Source organism: Kogia breviceps, chromosome 3 (genome assembly GCF_026419965.1).
Source record: "Kogia breviceps isolate mKogBre1 chromosome 3, mKogBre1 haplotype 1, whole genome shotgun sequence".
NCBI lineage: Eukaryota > Metazoa > Chordata > Mammalia > Artiodactyla > Physeteridae > Kogia > Kogia breviceps.
The window spans coordinates 108094452-108106716 of NC_081312.1; the positions used below are offsets into that span (position 1 = coordinate 108094452).

General features: G+C 58.5%; 1 long non-coding RNA gene and 5 other non-coding genes across 7 annotated transcripts in view; all 6 read left to right on the plus strand.

The window, feature by feature from the left end:
• The first annotated feature begins 1417 nt into the window (after nt 1-1417).
• LOC131753937 (small nucleolar RNA SNORD116) lies at nt 1418-1509 on the plus strand. Its single transcript, XR_009334992.1, has one exon. It is a non-coding gene; the product is annotated as a small nucleolar RNA SNORD116 (small nucleolar RNA).
• A 2473-nt stretch (nt 1510-3982) lies between these two features.
• On the plus strand, nt 3983-4074 carry LOC131753938 (small nucleolar RNA SNORD116). Its single transcript, XR_009334993.1, has one exon. It is a non-coding gene; the product is annotated as a small nucleolar RNA SNORD116 (small nucleolar RNA).
• A 2493-nt stretch (nt 4075-6567) lies between these two features.
• On the plus strand, nt 6568-6659 carry LOC131753939 (small nucleolar RNA SNORD116). The gene has a single exon (XR_009334994.1). It is a non-coding gene; the product is annotated as a small nucleolar RNA SNORD116 (small nucleolar RNA).
• A 2493-nt stretch (nt 6660-9152) lies between these two features.
• On the plus strand, nt 9153-9244 carry LOC131753940 (small nucleolar RNA SNORD116). The gene has a single exon (XR_009334995.1). It is a non-coding gene; the product is annotated as a small nucleolar RNA SNORD116 (small nucleolar RNA).
• A 2155-nt stretch (nt 9245-11399) lies between these two features.
• Nucleotides 11400-12265, plus strand: part of LOC131752450 (uncharacterized) — a 53807-nt gene continuing 52941 nt past the window's right edge. For both annotated transcript variants that reach the window (XR_010839747.1, XR_010839748.1), the window contains exon 1: nt 11400-11495. This is a non-coding gene — a long non-coding RNA (uncharacterized lncRNA). The remainder of the gene's footprint in view (nt 11496-12265) is intronic.
• LOC131753941 (small nucleolar RNA SNORD116) lies at nt 11737-11828 on the plus strand. Its single transcript, XR_009334996.1, has one exon. It is a non-coding gene; the product is annotated as a small nucleolar RNA SNORD116 (small nucleolar RNA).

Sequence of the window (12265 nt, forward strand, 5' to 3'; positions counted from 1 at the left end):
GAAACAAGGGAGTCGGCTGCCAAGGAAAGGTTACAGGTTTCAGCACAGGACAGGATGTGTGGCCGGGCGTCATTTTCCCTGCCGCCCCTGGTGCGTCGAGACGGTGGTAACCGGCGCGCCTGGCCACGGGCCAGACTAGTCATACCAGTTCAGGTGTCTGGGCTGTTGGCTGGGTTCTCGCGTCGCACGGCTGAGGGTAACACGTTGCTTCTAGAGGACCTCTGCCTCACGGTTTGTCTGAGGCCACGTCACTGATGGGCCCAGGGTGCGAAAGTGCCAGGCACCACTACAAATGACCCAATTGCTGCAACGGTTTGCCCCGCCACTTTGGGCATCGGAATGGCTCCCGTGCCGTTAGGCTCCAAGGATTTTCCCCTCCACGTTGGTCATCGGAATGGTTCCCATGCCATGAGCTTTGTGTGTTGGCCCAGGGTAGGTCATCTGTCTTGGCAGCAAGCCAGGAAATATCCCTGCTGATGAGTCTCCCTTGATCAGGCCAGGTGTTCCTCAGGTGCCCTTGTCACGGGTCCCTGCAAGCCGCTTTTGATGGAGGCCGTCATGTTCGGCCAAGGGCCGTTCCATTGGGGAAGATCACCTCCCACTGAGGGCGCATCCATGTGTGGAAGCATCTGTGCCAAGGGCGGCTGTGTTCCCCTTGAGGGCACCGGCTCTTAGGCTGAGGGGGGACAGTGGCCCTCAGGGTGTCTCAGGGGCTCAGGACGACAGCCTTTTGCTGTGATGGAGGGGAGAGTGCTCAGGAGAGGAATTGCAGGGCCCGAGACCAGGGGGTTGTTGGACGGCGGCGCTCTTTATCCTGATGGCCGCACGCTCTGAAGGCATCTGCGCCACGACGCGTTCACATTTGGCTGCGGACACACAGGCTAGACGGGCCTCTAATGAAATGCGTAGTGGAGACAGAGCACACCTCGTTGGCTGGTATTGACTTTTCCCTCGGTGCGCCTGTGCAGCCTCCTCAAGTGTGTGTGTGTGTTGTCTCACCCCGAGCCAGGTGGAATGCCAAGGGCGGAATGGCAGCAGCAGAGCAGCCTGGGGCCATCCTTAAAATCCGTGATACCAGTGAAGTGGGGACGGTGCGGCAAGGCGAGGCCAGCCGAAGGAGTCTTGGAGGGGTGTTGGCGTGCATTCCATGCGGATCCTGGTCGAACCGTTGTCGTGGTAAGCAGCACCTCTCTGCTAAAACCTAGACTTTTGGCCACGGGAACTTGTACAACACGGCTACACCCTCACCCTCTGGCCTCCTCTCGGGGAACACGAGCTTCGATTCCCTGAGAACTGGCTGCATTTGCTGCCCCATGGCTCGGCTCTGGCCACCTCCGTAGGCGGACATGATTCAGCTCGCTGGCCGTCCCGTGGTGGAATGTGCAACTTTGCATGTCCAGCGTTTGAGCGTGTGCTTGGATCGATGATGAGTCCCACAAATGCATTCCTTGGAAATCTGAACAAAATGAGTGAGAAATCCATACCGTCTCCTCATCGTAACTGAGGTCCAGCACTTGGCTCCCAAAAGGAAAGTAGGGAGTGGTTCACGTTGCATGTGGTGCCGTTGGTGTCCACAGCCACGTTGTTCACGTTGAAGGTGGTGGCCGTCTCATGGGGAGGAGAGCCATTTGGAAAGGAGCCTGGGATGCCAATCCAGGTGGGAAGGCTAGGGACAGCGTGCCATCTCTGGCTTCCTGGGTCTGGCCAGGACTGATGTCCCCTGCCACGGTTCAGCATGCGGGTGGGAGAGGAAGCGTGAGCCGTTGGTGGTCCTGCCGTCGGCACTAGAGTTCTCCAGGCCGCCCCCACCGGCTGGCCGTTGCCTTGTGCCCCCAGAGAAAGAGAAGTCTGTATGCTCAGGGTCAGAGCAGGATTCCCGGCGTAGGGCTGGCTTATTTGTCATGTTGTGCTTGGGAGACCAGATGCAGTTTAGGTTTCTCCTGATGGGGCGAGAAATCAAATGGGCCACCGTCGCCGGGGTTTGGCGAAGCTGGTGGCTCCTCCTCGGGTTGTGCCTGCCTGTGTGTTGTTCCGTGTGAAGGGGCTGGAAAATGACTTAGTCAAGCTTAGTCCCGGCAATCTTCTTTGGGGAGGGGTGGCTCTGGCCTCTTGCCTTCACACGTTGGGATCCCAGGGGAGAGAGAAAGGCAAGGCGAGTGAAAAAGACACTTGAGGAGTCTGGCGAAGCCCACAGGTTTAGCCAGTGGCCAAGGGGCTCCCGGAACACATTTTTCTTTTACCTCCGGAGCGTTTGGAAGCACGTGTAGGGAGGGAACACGGGAGCAGGTTTGTGCACTGTCCCGCCTTTGGCCCTCCTTTGTCGATTTCCTTCCTGGCGGATCCCTGTGCCGGTGCATGGTTGCATTCGTGGCACAGCATGGTGTCTTCTCATGGGCACCGATTTGGAGGCCGTGGGGGCATTTGTCCGTGTCAGGCCACATTCCCCGTGTGTTGAAGGTGTGAAGGTGCACCACAGGACAGCCCAGCATCGTTTGTAATCCCGGCCCACATAGTGTTCTCTGAGGATTGCCTCTCTCCCCGGAGCACACTGGGTGCAACCCTGCAGAAACAAGGGAGTCGGCTGCCAAGGAAAGGTTACAGGTTTCAGCGCAGGACAGGATGTGTGGCCGGGCGTCATTTTCCCTGCCGCCCCTGGTGCGTCGAGACGGTGGTAACCGGCGCGCCTGGCCACAGGCCAGACTAGTCATACCAGTTCAGGTGTCTGGGCTGTTGGCTGGGTTCTCGCGTCGCACGGCTGAGGGTAACACGTTGCTTCTAGAGGACCTCTGCCTCACGGTTTGTCTGAGGCCACGTCACTGATGGGCCCAGGGTGCGAAAGTGCCAGGCACCACTACAAATGACCCAATTGCTGCAACGGTTTGCCCCGCCACTTTGGGCATCGGAATGGCTCCCGTGCTGTTAGGCTCCAAGGATTTTCCCTGCCACGTTGGTCATCGGAATGGTTCCCTTGCCATGAGCTTTGTGTGTTGGCCCAGGGTAGGTCATCTGTCTTGGCTGCAAGCCAGGAAATATCCCTGCTGATGAGTCTCCCTTGATCAGGCCAGGTGTTCCTCAGGTGCCTTTGTCACGGGTCCCTGCAAGCCGCTTTTGATGGAGGCCGTCATGTTCGGCCAAGGGCCATTCCATTGGGGAAGATCACTTCCCACTGAGGGCGCATCCATGTGTGGAAGCACCTGTGCCAAGGGCGGCTGTGTTCCCCTTGAGGGCACCGGCTCTTAGGCTGAGGGGGCACAGTTGCCCTCAGGGTGTCTCAGGGGCTCAGGACGACAGCCTTTTGCTGTGATGGAGGGGAGAGTGCTCAGGAGAGGAATTGCAGGGCCCGAGAGCAGGGGGTTGTTGGACGGCGGCGCTCTTTATCCTGATGGCCGCACCCTCTGAAGGCATCTGCGCCACGACGCATTCACATTTGGCTGCGGACACACAGGCTAGACGGGCCCCTAATGAAATGCGTAGTGGAGACAGAGCACACCTCGTTGGCTGGTATTGACTTTTCTCTCGGTGCGCCTGTGCAGCCTCCTCAAGTGTGTGTGTGTGTTGTCTCACCCCGAGCCAGGTGGAATGCCAAGGGCGGAATGGCAGCAGCAGAGCAGCCTGGGACCATCCTTATAATCCGTGATACCAGTGAAGTGAGGACGGTGCGGCAAGGCGAGGCCAGCCGAAGGGGTCTCGGAGGGGTGTTGGCGTGCATTCCATGCGGATCCTGGTCGAAGCCTTGTCGCGGTAAGCAGCACCTCTCTGCTAAAACCTAGACTTTTGGCCACGGGAACTTGTACAACACGGCTACACCCTCACCCTCTGGCCTCCTCTCGGGGAACACGAGCTTCGATTCCCTGAGAACTGGCTGCATTTCCTGCCCCATGGCTCGGCTCTGGCCACCTCCGTAGGCGGACATGATTCAGCTCGCTGGCCGTCCCGTGGTGGAATGTGCAACTTTGCATGTCCAGCGTTTGAGCGTGTGCTTGGATCGATGATGAGTCCCACAAATGCATTCCTTGGAAATCTGAACAAAATGAGTGAGAAATCCATACCGTCTCCTCATCGTAACTGAGGTCCAGCACTTGGCTCCCAAAAGGAAAGTAGGGAGTGGTTCACGTTGCATGTGGTGCCGTTGGTGTCCACAGCCACGTTGTTCACGTTGAAGGTGGTGGCCGTCTCATGGGGAGGAGAGCCATTTGGAAAGGAGCCTGGGATGCCAATCCAGGTGGGAAGGCTAGGGACAGCGTGCCATCTCTGGCTTCCTGGGTCTGGCCAGGACTGATGTCCCCTGCCACGGTTCAGCATGCGGGTGGGAGAGGAAGGGTGAGCCGTTGGTGGTCCTGCGGTCAGCACTAGAGTTGTCCAGGCCGCCCCCACCGGCTGGCCGTTGCCTTGTGCCCCCAGAGAAAGAGAAGTCTGTATGCTCAGGGTCAGAGCAGGATTCCCGGCGTAGGGCTGGCTTATTTGTCATGTTGTGCTTGGGAGACCAGATGCAGTTTAGGTTTCTCCTGATGGGGCGAGAAATCAAATGGGCCACCGTCGCCGGGGTTTGGCGAAGCTGGTGGCTCCTCCTCGGGTTGTGTCCTGCCTGTGTGTTGTTCCGTGTGAAGGGGCTGGAAAATGACGTAGTCAAGCTTAGTCCCGGCAATCTTCTTTGGGGAGGGGTGGCTCTGGCCTCTTGCCTTCACACGTTGGGATCCCAGGGGAGAGAGAAAGGCAAGGCGAGTGAAAAAGACACTTGAGGAGTCTGGCGAAGCCCACAGGTTTACTGGTGGGTGGACAGATCGCCAGTGGCCAAGGGGCTCCCGGAACACATTTTTCTTTTACCTCCAGAGCGTTTGGAAGCACGTGTAGGGAGGGAACACGGGAGCAGGTTTGTGCACTGTCCCGCATTTTGGCCCTCCTTTGTCGATTTCCTTCATGGCGGATCCCTGTGCCGGCGCATGGTTGCATTCGTGGCACAGCATGGTGTCTTCTCATGGGCACCGATTTGGAGGCCGTGGGGGCATTTGTCCGTGTCAGGCCACATTCCCCGTGTGTTGAAGGTGTGAAGGTGCACCACAGGACAGCCCAGCATCGTTTGTAATCCCGGCCCACATAGTGTTCCCTGAGGATTGCCGCTCTCCCCGGAGCACACTGGGTGCAACCCTGCAGAAACAAGGGAGTCGGCTGCCAAGGAAAGGTTACGGGTTTCAGCGCAGGACAGGATGTGTGGCCGGGCGTCATTTTCCCTGCCGCCCCTGGTGCGTCGAGATGGTGGTAACCGGCGCGCCTGGCCACAGGCCAGACTAGTCATACCAGTTCAGGAGTCTGGGCTGTTGGCTGGGTTCTCGCGTCGCACGGCTGAGGGTAACACGTTGCTTCTAGAGGACCTCTGCCTCACGGTTTGTCTGAGGCCACGTCACTGATGGGCCCAGGGTGCGAAAGTGCCAGGCACCACTACAAATGACCCAATTGCTGCAACGGTTTGCCCCGCCACTTTGGGCATCGGAATGGCTCCCGTGCCGTTAGGCTCCAAGGATTTTCCCCGCCACGTTGGTCATCGAAATGGTTCCCATGCCATGAGCTTTGTGTGTTGGCCCAGGGTAGGTCATCTGTCTTGGCTGCAAGCCAGGAAATATCCCTGCTGATGAGTCTCCCTTGATCAGGCCAGGTGTTCCTCAGGTGCCCTTGTCACGGGTCCCTGCAAGCCGCTTTTGATGGAGGCCGTCATGTTCGGCCAAGGGCCATTCCATTGGGGAAGATCACTTCCCACTGAGGGCGCATCCATGTGTGGAAGCACCTGTGCCAAGGGCGGCTGTGTTCCCCTTGAGGGCACCGGCTCTTAGGCTGAGGGGGCACAGTTGCCCTCAGGGAGTCTAAGGGGCTCAGGACGACAGCCTTTTGCTGTGATGGAGGGGAGAGTGCTCAGGAGAGGAATTGCAGGGCCCGAGAGCAGGGGGTTGTTGGACGGCGGCGCTCTTTATCCTGATGGCCGCACGCTCTGAAGGCATCTGCGCCACGACGCATTCACATTTGGCTGCGGACACACAGGCTAGACGGGCCCCTAATGAAATGCGTAGTGGAGACAGAGCACACCTCGTTGGCTGGTATTGACTTTTCTCTCGGTGCGCCTGTGCAGCCTCCTCAAGTGTGTGTGTGTGTTGTCTCACCCCGAGCCAGGTGGAATGCCAAGGGCGGAATGGCAGCAGCAGAGCAGCCTGGGGCCATCCTTATAATCCGTGATACCAGTGAAGTGAGGACGGTGCGGCAAGGCGAGGCCAGCCGAAGGGGTCTCGGAGGGGTGTTGGCGTGCATTCCATGCGGATCCTGGTCGAAGCCTTGTCGCGGTAAGCAGCACCTCTCTGCTAAAACCTAGACTTTTGGCCACGGGAACTTGTACAACACGGCTACACCCTCACCCTCTGGCCTCCTCTCGGGGAACACGAGCTTCGATTCCCTGAGAACTGGCTGCATTTCCTGCCCCATGGCTCGGCTCTGGCCACCTCCGTAGGCGGACATGATTCAGCTCGCTGGCCGTCCCGTGGTGGAATGTGCAACTTTGCATGTCCAGCGTTTGAGCGTGTGCTTGGATCGATGATGAGTCCCACAAATGCATTCCTTGGAAATCTGAACAAAATGAGTGAGAAATCCATACCGTCTCCTCATCGTAACTGAGGTCCAGCACTTGGCTCCCAAAAGGAAAGTAGGGAGTGGTTCACGTTGCATGTGGTGCCGTTGGTGTCCACAGCCACGTTGTTCACGTTGAAGGTGGTGGCCGTCTCATGGGGAGGAGAGCCATTTGGAAAGGAGCCTGGGATGCCAATCCAGGTGGGAAGGCTAGGGACAGCGTGCCATCTCTGGCTTCCTGGGTCTGGCCAGGACTGATGTCCCCTGCCACGGTTCAGCATGCGGGTGGGAGAGGAAGGGTGAGCCGTTGGTGGTCCTGCGGTCAGCACTAGAGTTGTCCAGGCCGCCCCCACCGGCTGGCCGTTGCCTTGTGCCCCCAGAGAAAGAGAAGTCTGTATGCTCAGGGTCAGAGCAGGATTCCCGGCGTAGGGCTGGCTTATTTGTCATGTTGTGCTTGGGAGACCAGATGCAGTTTAGGTTTCTCCTGATGGGGCGAGAAATCAAATGGGCCACCGTCGCCGGGGTTTGGCGAAGCTGGTGGCTCCTCCTCGGGTTGTGTCCTGCCTGTGTGTTGTTCCGTGTGAAGGGGCTGGAAAATGACGTAGTCAAGCTTAGTCCCGGCAATCTTCTTTGGGGAGGGGTGGCTCTGGCCTCTTGCCTTCACACGTTGGGATCCCAGGGGAGAGAGAAAGGCAAGGCGAGTGAAAAAGACACTTGAGGAGTCTGGCGAAGCCCACAGGTTTACTGGTGGGTGGACAGATCGCCAGTGGCCAAGGGGCTCCCGGAACACATTTTTCTTTTACCTCCAGAGCGTTTGGAAGCACGTGTAGGGAGGGAACACGGGAGCAGGTTTGTGCACTGTCCCGCATTTTGGCCCTCCTTTGTCGATTTCCTTCATGGCGGATCCCTGTGCCGGCGCATGGTTGCATTCGTGGCACAGCATGGTGTCTTCTCATGGGCACCGATTTGGAGGCCGTGGGGGCATTTGTCCGTGTCAGGCCACATTCCCCGTGTGTTGAAGGTGTGAAGGTGCACCACAGGACAGCCCAGCATCGTTTGTAATCCCGGCCCACATAGTGTTCCCTGAGGATTGCCGCTCTCCCCGGAGCACACTGGGTGCAACCCTGCAGAAACAAGGGAGTCGGCTGCCAAGGAAAGGTTACGGGTTTCAGCGCAGGACAGGATGTGTGGCCGGGCGTCATTTTCCCTGCCGCCCCTGGTGCGTCGAGATGGTGGTAACCGGCGCGCCTGGCCACAGGCCAGACTAGTCATACCAGTTCAGGAGTCTGGGCTGTTGGCTGGGTTCTCGCGTCGCACGGCTGAGGGTAACACGTTGCTTCTAGAGGACCTCTGCCTCACGGTTTGTCTGAGGCCACGTCACTGATGGGCCCAGGGTGCGAAAGTGCCAGGCACCACTACAAATGACCCAATTGCTGCAACGGTTTGCCCCGCCACTTTGGGCATCGGAATGGCTCCCGTGCCGTTAGGCTCCAAGGATTTTCCCCTCCACGTTGGTCATCGGAATGGTTCCCATGCCATGAGCTTTGTGTGTTGGCCCAGGGTAGGTCATCTGTCTTGGCAGCAAGCCAGGAAATATCCCTGCTGATGAGTCTCCCTTGATCAGGCCAGGTGTTCCTCAGGTGCCCTTGTCACGGGTCCCTGCAAGCCGCTTTTGATGGAGGCCGTCATGTTCGGCCAAGGGCCATTCCATTGGGGAAGATCACTTCCCACTGAGGGCGCATCCATGTTTGGAAGCACCTGTGCCAAGGGGGGCTGTGTTCCCCTTGAGGGCACCGGCTCTTAGGCTGAGGGGGCACAGTTGCCCTCAGGGTGTCTCAGGGGCTCAGGACGACAGCCTTTTGCTGTGATGGAGGTGAGAGTGCTCAGGAGAGGAATTGCAGGGCCCGAGACCAGGGGGTTGTTGGACGGCGGCGCTCTTTATCCTGATGGCCGCACGCTCTGAAGGCATCTGCGCCACGACGCATTCACATTTGGCTGCGGACACACAGGCTAGACGGGCCCCTATTGAAATGCGTAGTGGAGACAGAGCACACCTCGTTGGCTGGTATTGACTTTTACCTCGGTGCGCCTGTGCAGCCTCCGCAAGTGTGTGTGTGTGTTGTCTCACCCCGAGCCAGGTGGAATGCCAAGGGCGGAATGGCAGCAGCAGAGCAGCCTGGGGCCATCCTTATAATCCGTGATACCAGTGAAGTGAGGACGGTGCGGCAAGTCGAGGCCAGCCGAAGGGGTCTCACAGGGGTGTTGGCGTGCATTCCATGCGGATCCTGGTCGAAGCCTTGTCGCGGTAAGCAGCACCTCTCTGCTAAAACCTAGACTTTTGGCCACGGGAACTTGTACAACACGGCTACACCCTCACCCTCTGGCCTCCTCTCGGGGAACACGAGCTTCGATTCCCTGAGAACTGGCTGCATTTCCTGCCCCATGGCTCGGCTCTGGCCACCTCCGTAGGCGGACATGATTCAGCTCGCTGGCCGTCCCGTGGTGGAATGTGCAACTTTGCATGTCCAGCGTTTGAGCGTGTGCTTGGATCGATGATGAGTCCCACAAATGCATTCCTTGGAAATCTGAACAAAATGAGTGAGAAATCCATACCGTCTCCTCATCGTAACTGAGGTCCAGCACTTGGCTCCCAAAAGGAAAGTAGGGAGTGGTTCACGTTGCATGTGGTGCCGTTGGTGTCCACAGCCACGTTGTTCACGTTGAAGGTGGTGGCCGTCTCATGGGGAGGAGAGCCATTTGGAAAGGAGCCTGGGATGCCAATCCAGGTGGGAAGGCTAGGGACAGCGTGCCATCTCTGGCTTCCTGGGTCTGGCCAGGACTGATGTCCCCTGCCACGGTTCAGCATGCGGGTGGTAGAGGAAGGGTGAGCCGTTGGTGGTCCTGCCGTCGGCACTAGAGTTCTCCAGGCCGCCCCCACCGGCTGGCCGTTGCCTTGTGCCCCCAGAGAAAGAGAAGTCTGTATGCTCAGGGTCAGAGCAGGATTCCCGGCGTAGGGCTGGCTTATTTGTCATGTTGTGCTTGGGAGACCAGATGCAGTTTAGGTTTCTCCTGATGGGGCGAGAAATCAAATGGGCCACCGTCGCCGGGGTTTGGCGAAGCTGGTGGCTCCTCCTCGGGTTGTGTCCTGCCTGTGTGTTGTTCCGTGTGAAGGGGCTGGAAAATGACGTAGTCAAGCTTAGTCCCGGCAATCTTCTTTGGGGAGGGGTGGCTCTGGCCTCTTGCCTTCACACGTTGGGATCCCAGGGGAGAGAGAAAGGCAAGGCGAGTGAAAAAGACACTTGAGGAGTCTGGCGAAGCCCACAGGTTTACTGGTGGGTGGACAGATCGCCAGTGGCCAAGGGGCTCCCGGAACACATTTTTCTTTTACCTCCGGAGCGTTTGGAAGCACGTGTAGGGAGGGAACACGGGAGCAGGTTTGTGCACTGTCCCGCCTTTGGCCCTCCTTTGTCGATTTCCTTCCTGGCGGATCCCTGTGCCGGTGCATGGTTGCATTCGTGGCACAGCATGGTGTCTTCTCATGGGCACCGATTTGGAGGCCGTGGGGGCATTTGTCCGTGTCAGGCCACATTCCCCGTGTGTTGAAGGTGTGAAGGTGCACCACAGGACAGCCCAGCATCGTTTGTAATCCCGGCCCACATAGTGTTCTCTGAGGATTGCCTCTCTCCCCGGAGCACACTGGGTGCAACCCTGCAGAAACAAGGGAGTCGGCTGCCAAGGAAAGGTTACAGGTTTCAGCGCAGGACAGGATGTGTGGCCGGGCGTCATTTTCCCTGCCGCCCCTGGTGCGTCGAGACGGTGGTAACCGGCGCGCCTGGCCACAGGCCAGACTAGTCATACCAGTTCAGGTGTCTGGGCTGTTGGCTGGGTTCTCGCGTCGCACGGCTGAGGGTAACACGTTGCTTCTAGAGGACCTCTGCCTCACGGTTTGTCTGAGGCCACGTCACTGATGGGCCCAGGGTGCGAAAGTGCCAGGCACCACTACAAATGACCCAATTGCTGCAACGGTTTGCCCCGCCACTTTGGGCATCGGAATGGCTCCCGTGCTGTTAGGCTCCAAGGATTTTCCCTGCCACGTTGGTCATCGGAATGGTTCCCTTGCCATGAGCTTTGTGTGTTGGCCCAGGGTAGGTCATCTGTCTTGGCTGCAAGCCAGGAAATATCCCTGCTGATGAGTCTCCCTTGATCAGGCCAGGTGTTCCTCAGGTGCCTTTGTCACGGGTCCCTGCAAGCCGCTTTTGATGGAGGCCGTCATGTTCGGCCAAGGGCCATTCCATTGGGGAAGATCACTTCCCACTGAGGGCGCATCCATGTGTGGAAGCACCTGTGCCAAGGGCGGCTGTGTTCCCCTTGAGGGCACCGGCTCTTAGGCTGAGGGGGCACAGTTGCCCTCAGGGTGTCTCAGGGGCTCAGGACGACAGCCTTTTGCTGTGATGGAGGGGAGAGTGCTCAGGAGAGGAATTGCAGGGCCCGAGAGCAGGGGGTTGTTGGACGGCGGCGCTCTTTATCCTGATGGCCGCACCCTCTGAAGGCATCTGCGCCACGACGCATTCACATTTGGCTGCGGACACACAGGCTAGACGGGCCCCTAATGAAATGCGTAGTGGAGACAGAGCACACCTCGTTGGCTGGTATTGACTTTTCTCTCGGTGCGCCTGTGCAGCCTCCTCAAGTGTGTGTGTGTGTTGTCTCACCCCGAGCCAGGTGGAATGCCAAGGGCGGAATGGCAGCAGCAGAGCAGCCTGGGACCATCCTTATAATCCGTGATACCAGTGAAGTGAGGACGGTGCGGCAAGGCGAGGCCAGCCGAAGGGGTCTCGGAGGGGTGTTGGCGTGCATTCCATGCGGATCCTGGTCGAAGCCTTGTCGCGGTAAGCAGCACCTCTCTGCTAAAACCTAGACTTTTGGCCACGGGAACTTGTACAACACGGCTACACCCTCACCCTCTGGCCTCCTCTCGGGGAACACGAGCTTCGATTCCCTGAGAACTGGCTGCATTTCCTGCCCCATGGCTCGGCTCTGGCCACCTCCGTAGGCGGACATGATTCAGCTCGCTGGCCGTCCCGTGGTGGAATGTGCAACTTTGCATGTCCAGCGTTTGAGCGTGTGCTTGGATCGATGATGAGTCCCACAAATGCATTCCTTGGAAATCTGAACAAAATGAGTGAGAAATCCATACCGTCTCCTCATCGTAACTGAGGTCCAGCACTTGGCTCCCAAAAGGAAAGTAGGGAGTGGTTCACGTTGCATGTGGTGCCGTTGGTGTCCACAGCCACGTTGTTCACGTTGAAGGTGGTGGCCGTCTCATGGGGAGGAGAGCCATTTGGAAAGGAGCCTGGGATGCCAATCCAGGTGGGAAGGCTAGGGACAGCGTGCCATCTCTGGCTTCCTGGGTCTGGCCAGGACTGATGTCCCCTGCCACGGTTCAGCATGCGGGTGGGAGAGGAAGGGTGAGCCGTTGGTGGTCCTGCGGTCAGCACTAGAGTTGTCCAGGCCGCCCCCACCGGCTGGCCGTTGCCTTGTGCCCCCAGAGAAAGAGAAGTCTGTATGCTCAGGGTCAGAGCAGGATTCCCGGCGTAGGGCTGGCTTATTTGTCATGTTGTGCTTGGGAGACCAGATGCAGTTTAGGTTTCTCCTGATG